The following is a 12,710-nucleotide window of genomic DNA, read 5'->3' on the forward strand; positions in this document are numbered from 1 at the left end:
AGTTTAATTAAATATATCAACCCTGTGAAACTACATTTAAGTAAATGTAGCATTTTATTTTAAAGTGGTCATATGATGTCACTAAAAAGAACATTATTTGGTGTAATGCAATGTGTTTATGTGGTTTAAGGTTAAAAAAACACATTATTTTCCATTTAATGTACATTATTGTTGCTCCTCTGTGCCCCGCCTTCTGAAACGTGGCGATTTTAAAAGACTCATCTTTCTGAAAAAGCAAGGTGTGCTGTGATTGGCCAGCTATCTGGTGCATTGTGATTGGACGAATGCCTCAAGCTAAACATAAACATAAAACCATATCTGCATTTGTGATCTGAGATACAACAAACAACAAGCCTACTGTTTGAATTATCATTGGCAAATTATTTAAATATAAAATATGTACTTGCAGGCTATGAGTCAGAAGCTTGAATAAAAGGTACACCTTCTTTCTTTGCGTGAACATTTGGGCGGTGTTATGCAAATCTTCCCACATCATGACATGTTAAAACGAGACGTTTCAGGAGTGTGGACGAGTCTAAACTTTTATAAAGAATAACTCTTTGGATTTGAGACTTTAGTCTTTGCAACTTTACAGATCTTCTTCATGCACCAAGAGCTTGTAACACTCCACAGAGAAAGGAAAAACTGAAATCGCATCATATGACCCCTTTAACAATTCTGATTTTACAATGAAAACCGGTGAGATGTCAAGACTCCCCTGAAGTATGAAGTTTCATCATGTCTTTAAATGAACAACATCTGCAGAAGTCAAATCATCCTCAAGACTTCTGGAAGTGACGAGCTTGTTGACGAGTTGTCGTGAAAGATCAAAGGTAACCTAGCAACCGGCACGGCATCTGATCCGAGGCCCCCGATCCAGCCGTCCTTTATATCGCCTGCACTGAGGTTTTGCAGCACAATTGTTTGTGTGGAGGAATGATAAATGTGCTGCCAAAAAGAGGTGAAGAAAACACAGAGTACAAGAATGAGAGATGCTCGCTGTCATCGGGTCCGGAACAAAGACGCTCTACACAAAACTACTTGAGATTCATGTCTGTCTGAATGAATGCCTGTCTTCCCCCCATTCTCTCTCTCTCTCTCTCTCTCTTAGTCTCTCTGTTTCTCTCACTCTCTCTCTCTCTCTCTCTCATAATCTCTCTGTTTCTCTCTCTCACACTCTCTCTCTCTCTCTCTCTCTCTCTCTCTCATAGTCTCTCTGTTTCTCTCACTCTCACTCTCTCTCTCTCTGAGTCTCTCTCTCTCTCGCTCTCTCTCTTTCTGTTTCTCTCTCTCTCTCTCTCTCTCTCTCATAGTCTCTCTGTTTCTCTCTCTCTCTCTCTCATAGTCTCTCTGTTTCTCTCTCTCTCTCTCTCATAGTCTCTCTGTTTCTCTCTCTCTCTCTCTCATAGTCTCTCTGTTTCTCTCACTCTCACTCTCTCTGACTCTCTCTGTCTCTCTCGCTCTCTCTCTTTCTGTTTCTCTCTCTCTCTCTGTCTCTCTCTCTCTCTCTCTCTCTCTCTCTCTCTCTTGTTCTCTCTGTCTTGTGTCTGAGTTTATTTTTTTTCATTTTCATTTTCTTCTATTCGTACCAGTTTAGACCGTTCGGTTATTGAACGTAAGGAGGATCGTCTGCTGATTGAACTTGATGGATGGGATGTTTTTTGTGTGTATTGTGAGTAAGAGGCTTTGGCTGTTTCTGGCTTCTTGTTAACCCTGGTCACCTTATAGCCCCACATCTAAAAATCTGAAAGGCTGAAAAGCTCTTTTAAGGAAATATCTCAGCCGCTTTTATGGAGCAAAAAGGTTTTCTGGGAGCTTAGATTTAGTTGGTTTAATATTTAGTCTCAAAGCATAAAATAATCCAAATTCGCATTTACAAGTGAGTTATTAAAGCATTTCTTAGATTGTTCTGATCAGCATATGAACAGTCCGAGATCACATGACCCTGATTTAGGCGTAGGTCAAAGGTCAAGCTCCTCTGACCCGTCACCTCTTGGTTGGCGTAACAGCTCTGATTCAGGCCAAACAAACGGGAAGCAGCTGCGATCTGAATCGTTTACAGATATTAATTGTTGCCTGAAGTCTTTAGGAAATCTGGAGTTACTCGAGAGGAAGATAATAAACCTCATTTGTTGCTTTGTTGAGTCACTTCTTCCTCTGTGGAACAACAAAAGGAGGATTTAGACAGATCGTTCATTCTTCTCGTTTCCATATAGCTGATGAAAATAAATGGGGACTTTGACTGACTTTTAGCTTTTTAAAATGACCAGAAAGAGTAGTTTATATGACTTGTGCACCGCTTTCTGAATCACATGATCACTTTATATGAGAAGTAGAGAAAATTTGTTACTCCCTGAAAAACTATTCCCTTCGCTAGGGCTGCTTTCTTCTTCATTTTCCTGATTGCAATTGCGATTTAAAATGCAATAAAAAAAAGTAGTTTTCTTTTTTTTTTAGGGCTGCACAATTTAGCCAAAGATTCATTATATTAAAAAAAATATATATATATAATCTCATATTGATTTATATTAATAATAATTATTATTATTATCATTGTTATTATTATATTCAAAATACTTTTATTTCAATAACACCTTACATAAATAAAATGCAGCTCAAAGTGTTTCTAATGCGTGGCATATGAGAAATATAGAAGAATATTACGAAAATAAAAAGTAAGGTGAATAATAATAACAATTATTTTTATTATTTTATAAAATTATTGCATTTAAAAAAATCATACTGTAATAATTCACTGTAAAATATACTATTTAATAATAATATAATTATAATTAAAAGTATAATAATTATAAATAAAAACAGGAAAAACTGTACAAATATTTATATACAAATTTTTATTTACAAATGTTAAAGAAATTCATATTGTACTATTTCCCTGTAAAATATAGAATATAAACAAAAACTAAAAGTACTGTAAAATTGCAATACCAAAGTTTACATCAATTTCTTCATTTTCAGATGTAAAACAATCAAGCTTTTATCTGGAAAATGCTTGGCAGAAAATTTGATGATTATTTTTTTGGGGCTGAAAATGTAATAATCGCTCCAAGCCTTTGGGTGATTTTGGATTTATTTTGATTAATTGTCCTCCATTGTAGCCCTCAAAACTTGTTTATGTCATAAAGACACGCTTCGACCAGTCATAAATATTAGACCCCTATTTTTTCTGCAAGAATGGTATATGCATATCTTTTTAAAGTCAATTACAAAAAACACAAAAGTAAGACTGATTACCAGTTGGTTACCTGCTAGTTAATCAAACTAGCTTAGTCTTAACATGGGATCTATGTTTATGGCCTCGGGTTCGATGTCAGTGGACACGACATCTTTGAATGTTTTGAATTAAAACTCTCGTGTAAACTCTCGAAGGGAAGATTTTTAGCATGAAACAAATAATTCAAGTAATTCAGATGGGTTTGAGATGAAGGTGAGTAAATGACCGAACTCTTCAGACTTTTCTCATGGACTGGGAAACTCAAGTGTGTTAACTCATCTCTGTCTCTGAGAGCTGTGCTTGAGCCATTGAAATATAACAATATCATCCTCTAGTTTTGTAGTGCTGCGCTCGTCTTCTCATCAATCACACACGTTTGTTCTCCGATCTGCTCACCAACAATCGAATAGTCGTCTCTGTGTTCAATAGTAGAAGTCCTGCATTATGAAGAGGGCGACCCGTGACATCTTCACTTCCTCCGGCTCTTTTGAGCGTGACTGATGGCTCTATCGCCGGATGTTGGAGACACGTTTTGTGCGTGATGTGAGAAGCGGCGTGCGACCGTTTCCTCTCGCTGTAACGTGACGTGACCTTTGACTCGTAGCTCATCAATTTTAGGCCGCTGTCAGTGATCTGACGAGATCCCGACACCTGCCACGGCGGGACGAGGGCGTGTGTGTGTGTGTGTGTGTGTAACATCAGTGGAAGGATGCTCTGAAGGTCAGCAAGATGAGATGAGAGCTTGTAGTGTTTTAATCATAAAAATAAATTATTTTATTATTATTTATTAGACGGTTTCCCGTCTATATATTTATTTTCCCATCTATATATTAATTTTTTTCTTGTTTATTAATATTTTTCTGTCATTTTTTAAAAATGCTTACCTGTGAATTACTTTTATGTACAACCCGAATTCCGGAAAAGTTGGGACGTTTTTTAAATGTTAATAAAATGAAAACTAAAGGAATTTCCAATCACATGAGACAATATTTTATTCACAATAGAACATAGATAACATAGCAAATGTTTAAACTGAGAAATTTTACACTTTTATCCACTTAATTAGCTCATTTAAAATTTAATGCCTGCTACAGGTCTCAAAAAAGTTGGCACGGGGGCAACAAATGGCTAAAAAAGCAAGCAGTTTTGAAAAGATTCAGCTGGGAGAACATCTAGTGATTAATTAAGTTAATTGATATCAGGTCTGTAACATGATTAGCTATAAAAGCTTTGTCTTAGAGAAGCAGAGTCTCTCAGAAGTAAAGATGGGCAGAGGCTCTCCAATCTGTGAAAGACTGCGTAAAAAAATTGTGGAAAACTTTAAAAACAATGTTCCTCAACGTCAAATTGCAAAGGCTTTGCAAATCTCATCATCTACAGTGCATAACATCATCAAAAGATTCAGAGAAACTGGAGAAATCTCTGTGCGTAAGGGACAAGGCCGGAGACCTTTATTGGATGCCCGTGGTCTTCGGGCTCTCAGACGACACTGCATCACTCATCGGCATGATTGTGTCAATGACATTACTAAATGGGCCCAGGAATACTTTCAGAAACCACTGTCGGTAAACACAATCCGCCGTGCCATCAGCAGATGCCAACTAAAGCTCTATCATGCAAAAAGGAAGCCATATGTGAACATGGTCCAGAAGCGCCGTCGTGTCCTGTGGGCCAAGGCTCATTTAAAATGGACTATTTCAAAGTGGAATAGTGTTTAATGGTCAGACGAGTCCAAATGTGACATTCTTGTTGGAAATCACGGACGCCGTGTCCTCCGGGCTAAAGAGGAGGGAGACCTTCCAGCATGTTATCAGCGTTCAGTTCAAAAGCCAGCATCTCTGATGGTATGGGGGTGCATAAGTGCATACGGTATGGGCAGCTTGCATGTTTTGGAAGGCTCTGTGAATGCTGAAAGGTATATAAAGGTTTTAGAGCAACATATGCTTCCCTCCAAACAACGTCTATTTCAGGGAAGGCCTTGTTTATTTCAGCAGGACAATGCAAAACCACATACTGCAGCTATAACAACAGCATGGCTTCGTCGTAGAAGAGTCCGGGTGCTAACCTGGCCTGCCTGCAGTCCAGATCTTTCACCTATAGAGAACATTTGGCGCATCATTAAACGAAAAATACGTCAAAGAAGACCACAAACTCTTCAGCAGCTGGAAATCTATATAAGGCAAGAATGGGACCAAATTCCAACAGCAAAACTCCAGCAACTCATAGCCTCAATGCCCAGACGTCTTCAAACTGTTTTGAAAAGAAAAGGAGATGCTACACCATGGTAAACATGCCCCGTCCCAACTATTTTGAGACCTGTAGCAGAAATCAAAATTGAAATGAGCTCATTTTGTGCATAAAATTGTAAACTTTCTCAGTTTAAACATTTGCTATGTTATCTATGTTCTATTGTGAATAAAATATTGGCTCATGTGATTTGAAAGTCTTTTAGTTTTCATTTTATTAAAATTTAAAAAACGTCCCAACTTTTCCGGAATTCGGGTTGTATAATAAGGGGCGATACAATTAATTTTTTATTTTAATGAATTCAATTTATTTATTTATTATTATTTTTTTATTCATATTTATTTTCTTGCTAATTCCTTCCTGGGAATCACTCTGTGCTGTGTTTTATGTATGAAAGGAGCTACAATTATAATAGTAAAATAAAATAATAAAGTAATTTATTATTATTATTATTATTATTATTATTATGAAAGCACTTACCAATATAACTAAACTAATATAATGATAAACAGCAACATTTCAGTGAAAGTTCATTTGTTACAATTTTTTTTTAAATATCCTAAAATCAAGTGAATTGATTTTGAAACTTGTTTTTTTTTTTTTTTTTTTTTTTTTGTAAAAAAAAAACTAACACATTTACTAAAATGACTATGTCTGCAGTACTGCCACATTCTAGGAGAGTGTTTTTGATAATTTCATTATGACTGTTTTAAAACCACAACAACAACAAACTGTAGCTTGAGAAAAAGTAAAAAGTAGCTTTTTTGTAGCTCTGATGCTCCGCTAATGAGGTTTGAGGTGATTACTTCTAAATATCATCATTCATATCTAAACCACATTTTCCAAATAAGTCTCTCAGGTTGTTGTTTTCCTCTTCTGACCAATTGATCCATCTGAAGTTAATGCTTATATATGCAGACGTTTGTGAGGATGCATCACTCAAATGAAGCACTGAATCAAATTTAGACTGACATCAGGAAGAAATTAGCATGCAGTATAATGGATAATTGGGACGGGGCCTGTGTTTGTGTGCGCTGGCATTACATCCGCATGAATTGCAGTAATTGTCTCTGGCTGGTTTATTCACCCCTTGCCTCAGTCCCGGTTAACAGACGCTTGAGCGCTTTCTCTCTGACCTACATTAAAGTGTATAGCTGATTGTTTCTTCAGCAAAGGTTAATGATCTGTTATATTAATCAGAACCAGAACGAATCAACAACACAGTAGCTACTTGTTCATTTTCAGCGTGTGTTTCTTTGATTTTGAAGGATGTAGTAGTTAGTTAAAGGCTAGTCTCTGCCTGTGTTGGTTTAACTGTTTGCTAAAAACACATGGAAGGGTAAACTGATCATAGATCAGGGATAAATTGACAATTCAATTTATTCCCAATAGAAATTGACCGATAATCGGTTTTACTGATATTTACTTTAAGCAATTTTCTTAATCAGATATCAGGTATTGTTTGTAGGGCTGCAATAATATGATAACAGTAATAGTAATAAATAATAATAAAAGCAATAATAATAGTTGAAAAAGTAAAATAATAATTAATAAAGATTGTTGTAATTATTATTGCGTTATCGTTATTGTTATTCAACATACTTGTATTTGTAAAGCACCTTTCATATATAAAATGCAACTCAAAGTACTTTACAGTGTGACATAAGAAAAATATAGAAATAAAATGTAAAAAATAGTGAAAAATATGAAAATATTTATTAATAACAATAATAATAATTATTATTATTATTATTGTTTTTAATTGTTAAAAGATATCGTGTTTTATAGTATAATTATAATAAATTACTTGCAGTAAATAGAAGTAAAAGTAGTTGAATTGTCCATTTATTTCTGATTATTATAATTATATTTTATAGTATTTTATGGTATAATAATAACTACAACAATAACAGTGATTATAATAATAAGTAAATTGTTTTCAATAGTAGGGCCCTATAAAATCCGTTTTATTTTTTTCCAAATTCCGTTTTTTCCGTTTTAATTTTATTGGATTGCGTTTTTTTCTGTTTTCATTTTTCTAAACTTTTTAAGGGTTAAATTAAATTTTATTAATTAAAAAGCATGTCCAAATTAATTAAAATAATAAAATGTACACATTTTCAGATCAATTTATTAAAATTTTAACAAACATTACGTTTAGGGCCCTATTAAATGTTTTATTTCCCCTTGGAAATTCTGTTGTGTGTTTACATTTTTCTGGTTATCAAATGAAGGCATAAAACATTCATTTAATTAATCTTTTAATTATTGAAAATTAAGGAAACTTTTATTTTTTGGTAAACAAAGGGGATTTACTATTAAAAATAAAACATGGAAGAAATGTGTGATTATTCCTTAAAAAATTATGTTTGTTTCATTTTAGTAGTAGTAGTAGTAGTAGGCCCTGTACATTCTGCTGAACATTTCTGGCAAACACATGTCTTTAAATTAAACCAGACTTTTATTTTGATGGGTTGATGTACCTTTACAGTTCTGTGTATGTGATGTGACGTTACTTTTACACAAATCAAACTGTAAAATACTCATAAAGTCACTCTCTTACAGATATTAGTCCATATCGCGATTTGATGTAAGTGCAATGACCTACTTTTGATTAATTCATTCAAAATTTTACAAATTCCGCAACATTCCGCGTTAAACTGTAAATTCCGTTTTTATGACTGGATTCCTCTATTCCGTCCGCGTTTTGTGCATCGCAGAAATCATAGGGCCCTACAATAGATATAAGTAAAACCGATTATCGGTTTCCCCCCATGTGCATTTAGCAGCCAGATAAACCACCTCAGTCTTTAACTGCAGATGTTTAAGCAGTTTTCTTAATAGGATATCAGTTTTATAATATCAAACCGAATGTGGATAAACTTCCTGTTCGATATCATGACATTTGCATTTAGACCAATGGTGTTTTACGAAACATGCTACAGTACTCTACTGCTGTTTTGTTTTTAACTGTAATTTTGTGTCAAGCTTTTGAAGGGCATCCAGCATCTGATGTCTGATCTTGCATCTGTCCACTTCTGTATCTCTATGATTGCTTTACTTCAAATGTGACACATTATTATTTCCGCTGTTGCACGTGAGTTCATTTTGAGTGTGTGAACAGAGGCAGATTTGCTGAGTGTTTTATGATTGACAAGATGTTAAAACAGGCAATTAAAGCCACTGATATAAAACCAGACAGTGTTTACTGTTTCTTCAGGAGATGAAGATGGATAACTGTTCATTGCTTTTCAAATATAAAAATATGCCCAGATATGTTCTAATATCTGACCGGTGGAAATAATAATCAACTTAAGAGTGTTTAAAAAAAGCAGTGCTAATATTTTAAAGATTTTATAAATCGTGCATTCTGAGAAATTTAGTTTCAGGTGATATTCTGGACAATGTTGTATTGTTTAAGTAAATAAAGATGGATAACTGCTTAATGCTTTGGATATATAGTTTAGAATTTGTATGATTTTAATATCTGACCAATACCGATAATATTTAACATCAAATCAGTTAAAAATCAGTGCTAGTATTTTAGAGACTGTACATCCTCTGTTTATAATTTATGCTCTCATGTGTACTGTCTCTGTGTATTTCCTCTCTTTAACATTCATCCGTCCATCCGTTCAGTGTGTGACTCCATGATAACCCTCTCCTCATCTCTGTGTCTCTCTTCAGCCGGGGGATTTTATAGTTCTCTCTGAAGGACGGATCTTCAGGTCTTGTCGAGCATCGTGGGAGAGTTACAGGTCAGAAATCCCATGTGCTTTGGGGCTTTCGCTCACTCTCATTGGCTGAGCTGCATGCGATGACATCATGCATGTAACCCGATGGTCATATTTTAAACCTGCATGTTTCTTTTTCCTCATTTTAATCTTCTGCTTGAGTTGGAAATCCTTCTCGTCCATCCCAAGTGATTTTCTTTCTCCTTGGTTGTATTCAGATTTCTTCCCTCCACTTTTTCTGCAGTTTACCTTCTTTTCTTCATTCAAGTCCACAGAGTGGGTTTGTTTAATCTTTTCTTTTTGGTTTCATGGTTCTTTGCATTTTATTCCTTTTTTGTACGTTTGGGTTTGTTTTTTTCACTCTCTCTCTCTCTCTCTCTCTCTCTCTCTCTCTCTCTCTCTCTCTCTCTCTCTCTCTCTCATATATCCAGCTTGTGCTTGATTACTATAATAAAGTGACATTATTGTGCTATTGATGAGTTAACCAATACCTTGCTAGCAACTATATCATTTAACTATCATTAGATGGAATTATAGCTCTTTTTTTATGTTTTAACGTTTAATTTCCCTTTTCACTTAAATTTTTGGTAAATGTAAAAAATTTTTTTAAAAATTCAAATGCCTAAAATTATTTATTTCAGTATTAGTTACTTTATTGCATTCAGTTAGACTACATGAAAATAAACAAAGGTTGCTTTGACACACAGCTGACATAGTTTCATTCTTTAATAATTTATTAAAAAATTTTACATATGAAAAAGTTTATGGTTTTAGTTTTAACGAATAATCCTGGCTCAAAGCTTTATTACCTAATAAATGTATTAAATATTTATAATCAATTAAATTTATTTTAATTATTTTTTTTTACTTGTTTTTATTTATTTATATTTAATTATGTTTAGATTTAATTTTATTTATTATAAATAAATTAATTTTAATTTTATTTATTTATATTTAATTTAATAAAATTTATATTTACATAGTTATATTTAATTAAATTATTTTGTGTATTTAAATTATTTTATTAACTTTTATTTACTTATTTATATGCATTTTTTTTCATTCACATCGTTTTCTGGTCCAGCTGCTGAAAATAGTGCATCTGAGGTCTTGGAAAAAGGGAAAGCACACCTCAGCTCAACATGATCACCAGAGTCTCTCACACAGTTCATGTTGTGGATCTGAAATGAGAATGATTTGGAGCACAAATCTTCAGTAGAACTCGATTCAGAGTTCAGAGTGATTTGTTGTGTTCATCCGAGCGATCTATAATGCTCATGGGGTAGTTTATTGTTAGTGGGATGTGAGTATTTAAACTGACGGATGGTTCTTGGCCAGAATTTGTTGCATCGTGGGTCGTCAGGAGTCTGGAATGAACTGTATCAGTGTCTGGCTGTCAAAATGAGCATTTACTCTCATGTTTGCCAAGTCCCAGGCGAACACTGTTGAGGTGCTGGGAGTTTCACAAAAGAGCCCAGAATGGCTTTTTGTCCATCCTGAACCTTAAATCCGAGCGTGAAATCGCTGTCATGCTAAAGATGGTGCCGCGTTACAATACTGAGCATGGAGTGTGACAGTGAGGAGCGTCATGGGGTTTTACTCTTGTTTTAAAGACTCGTCAGGGCAGAAAAAAGCACCTTAATTAACAGGAAGCAGAATGATGTATGGTACAATGAAAGCGCTGCGTTTGTGGAGCTGTTTCAGCGTGGCCCGCTGTGAGGGGCTTTATTCACTGTCAGCTCTGTGTGAGACACTGTTTCTCTTTTATTCAGCTTTTTTTATTGTCTGCAATGGTGTTTGAGTTCATCTGAAGTCTTCTTAATTTAAAAAAGGGGTCATTCTAAACATTTTGTTTCTCCACATATAATTTTAAGTTTTTTGCATAAATAAGTCATTATTTCGTCTTTGTGAATTAGACTATTTATGTATAAATAAATATACATATATAATTGTTATTATTATAATCATTTTTATAATATACAGCCTATTTTAGATTAATACATATAAATATAAGAATATATATATATATATATGAAAATAAAAAATGGTATATGTGTGTGTGTATATATATATATATATATATATATATATATATATATAAAAAACATTAAATTACATTACAATAAAATAATAATATAAAGGAAACGAAATTGAAAATGTGAAATATCTTGAATTGTGACCTGTCACAATGTGCATGGTTTAGTTTCACAAATCGTTTCTGTAGTTCATTTTCAGTAAATAATCCGTGTAGACTGGATTGAAAGTTGTGAATGTGAGATTATGTAACGGTAAATAAGGCTCTTTTGTTATAAAACGGTAAGAAAAATCCTGCGCAGCTACAGAAACCGAATCTTTCTGCTGCTTTGAGTTTTTTGTCAGTATGTTGAATTGCTGTTCATCCAAAACTCTGCTCGTGTCGTGAAGAAGGACGGCCCGTAATATAACCCACCCCTAAACCTGATCGCACACTGTGTGTGAGATTTATTTATATTCAGAGAGAAACTGAAGATTCCTGCGTATGTGGAGACACACACACACACACACACCAAGGCACACACTCGACCACACACACTCATGATGACCAGCACTCGCTGAAAACAGTCCAGTCTCGTCAAGGTTAAAGTCTTTCTCACAGCACCTGCGTTTGGACATCACAGTCCAGACTTCTGCTTCTGATCTCTGCCGCCAGGGAATATTAATAGCCTGTGAATATCTAAGATCAGTTCCTCTCTTATTCTCACTGACTTCTGTTTTACAGATAGTGTTCCTCTTCTGTATTTCAGTCATTAGAAGCTCCTGAACAATCCAAGTCCTGTAGATTAGAGTCGAGTCAGCTGATCAACACCCAAAACCCTCATTTACCCCCACAGTCCGATTCTTTTATGGCATATGAACTTTGATTATTTTGTGGAATCATATGCGACCCTGGAGCACAAAACCATTCTTAAGTGTCAATTTTTCGAAATTGAGAAGTATACATCATCTGAAAGCTGAATAAATAATCTTTTCAGTGATGTGTGGTTTATTAGGATCGGACAATATTTGGCTGAGATACAAGTATTTGAAAACCTTTATACCTTTAAATTTGTCCAAATGAAGTTCTTAGCAATGCATATTATTACTAATCAAAAATTAAGTTTTGATATATTTACTGTAGGAAACGTACAAAATATCTTCATGGAACATGATCTTTACTTAATATCCTATTGATTTTTGGCATAAAAGAAAAATGGATAATTTTTAACCAAGACTGCTTTTGTGCTTCAGGGTCACAGATGAGGTTCATATAAGTTTCTTTTATAGCATCATAGGAACTTGTTTTATGAAATCAGAGGAACTTAAAAGTTCTCCTATAGTATCATTACCTTTACATTAATCTTTAGCAGACGCTTTTATAGGAACTTATAGGTTCCTATGATGTCATTAAAAGAACCTCTAAGTACCTATAATTCCATTAAATAACCTTTTAAGTTCCTGTGATGTCATAAAAGAAC

General features: G+C 34.3%; 1 protein-coding gene across 4 annotated transcripts in view; it reads left to right on the forward strand.

Annotated features, from left to right (window-relative positions):
* LOC132130135 (semaphorin-4D-like) overlaps positions 1 to 12,710 on the forward strand; it is a 47,103-nt gene that overhangs the window by 16,273 nt on the left and 18,120 nt on the right. The window contains exon 3 of one of the 4 annotated variants that reach the window (XM_059541801.1): positions 9,170 to 9,240. The exons of the other annotated variants lie outside the window; for them this stretch is intronic. The gene's annotated coding sequence lies outside the window, so the exon portion shown is untranslated. The remainder of the gene's footprint in view (positions 1 to 9,169; positions 9,241 to 12,710) is intronic. 4 annotated transcript variants of the gene reach the window in all.

Source organism: Carassius carassius, chromosome 47 (genome assembly GCF_963082965.1).
Source record: "Carassius carassius chromosome 47, fCarCar2.1, whole genome shotgun sequence".
Taxonomy (NCBI): Eukaryota; Metazoa; Chordata; class Actinopteri; order Cypriniformes; family Cyprinidae; genus Carassius; species Carassius carassius.